Source organism: Ambystoma mexicanum, chromosome 6p (genome assembly GCF_040938575.1).
Source record: "Ambystoma mexicanum isolate Mex_15411 chromosome 6p, UKY_AmexF1_1, whole genome shotgun sequence".
NCBI classification, from domain to species: domain Eukaryota; kingdom Metazoa; phylum Chordata; class Amphibia; order Caudata; family Ambystomatidae; genus Ambystoma; species Ambystoma mexicanum.
The window spans coordinates 662,910,050-662,911,726 of NC_090935.1; the positions used below are offsets into that span (position 1 = coordinate 662,910,050).

Sequence of the window (1,677 nt, forward strand, 5' to 3'; positions counted from 1 at the left end):
CCAGAGGCCGCTACCGGCCTACCACTGTCCGTGGGGTGAGACTCGATCAGAAGGACTTGAGCCCTATGAGCGATGCCGGGGAGTCAGTCTTCCGTACGCCTTGTTTGCCATGCCTGGGCTCTTCCCTCTTCACTGGCCGTTACTGAGGGAATCCTGGTTAGTTTCTTTTCCTCCACTTAGTAATATGCTTAAATTCAGCAGGTCCCCACGTCTGATCTAAGGCTGTAGTCGGGGGGAGCACAAAGCTCGGGGCAGCTGGCCTCAGGCCTGTACGGTGGTGTTGCTCTAGCCCTGTGCCTTTGGAACAGCAGAATGTGTGCTGTCCCAATCTGCGGCCGAAGCCCACATGGTCGCGAGCCCCATGCTCGATGGCCATCCTGCGGCGGCAGCAACGGGAAACCACACACAGCATGGCAAGGTGCCCCGGGGTAGGGTGAAGTGCGCCAGGCTTTTTTTAAGGCTAGCTGCCGCCGCCGCTACCACATCCGCGGCGCACCGGCCACCCAGCCCTCCCGAAACCCGCATGATGCTGCGCGACAGATCCAGGGATCCTGCGACGGTGCTGATCGGGGTCTGACCTTGGGGGACGAAGGGAACAGGGTCCCTGCGACAGCTCAAGCTACGCCCCTGGGAGGAACCCAGGGCTGCATGGTGCGTTCAAATTGTTGATCAATGTGTCCTGCAATTCACACTAATTCTCGCAGCTAGCTGCTTTCTTCATCGACACGCGAGCCGAGTGATCCACTGCCAAGACGTCAGCCTGACCCGGTGCAGGAGCGGCCTGGGGGAGGTAGCGCCGCTTGTGGCTAGACAGCCCAGCACCCTGTCTAGCTTGGCGAAGACCATTGTGGTTTAAAAACAATGAAAATAATCCAGGCGCTCCGCTGTTACTGATCCTTCATGCCCCCCCTCACAAGCAGATACCCCAGCCCTTCATGTCCCCATTCACACTCAAATGCCCCATTTCTCCTTCCAAACACATGTTCTAGATTCAAATGCCACCATCCCTCCCTCCGAACCCACACAAAGACACCAGCATCCGTCCCTCCATACCTACACCAAGAAGCTCCACCTCTCAGAGCCACACCCATGCTTCACCTCTACGTCCAGACTCACTCAGATGGTGCCATCCACCCTCTCTCTATACCCACACCTGATTACCCCATTCCTTTGACAACACGCGCCGACCCCTCACATAAACCAACATCCTTCTCTCTAGACATACATACCCCAACCCTCCATTCGCATCCAGATGCCCTCCCTTGCTTTCCAACAGAGTGCTTCAGCCCTCACCCAGACCCACATGCTCCATCATTCCCTGACATGCCGCCATCATATGCCGTCCCTCCATTCCAGATCAACAATTCCCCCCTGATCCAGACTCCACCAAGATGCCCAATCCCTTCATAAAGACCCATACCATGATGCCCCATCATCCCCCCACACAGCAAGATGCCCCTTTCCCTCCCCCAACCAATGAACACCTGTCCTTCCCTCCAGACCCACACTAATGTGTCCTATGCCTCCCTTCACACCCACAACAATGTCCCCATTCCTTCCGACCCATACCCATGTGCCCCATCCATCCCTCCCTCTCAGACCCACACCAGTATGGACCATCCCACCCTCACCAGGATGCCCCAATCCACCCTGCAGACCAACAGATGCCCCATACAT

The 1,677-nt window shown here is 56.9% G+C and overlaps 1 pseudogene; it reads right to left on the reverse strand.

Annotated features, from left to right (window-relative positions):
* Positions 1-607: 607 nt before the first annotated feature.
* On the reverse strand, positions 608-756 carry LOC138512739 (5.8S ribosomal RNA; annotated as a pseudogene).
* Positions 757-1,677: the final 921 nt, after the last annotated feature.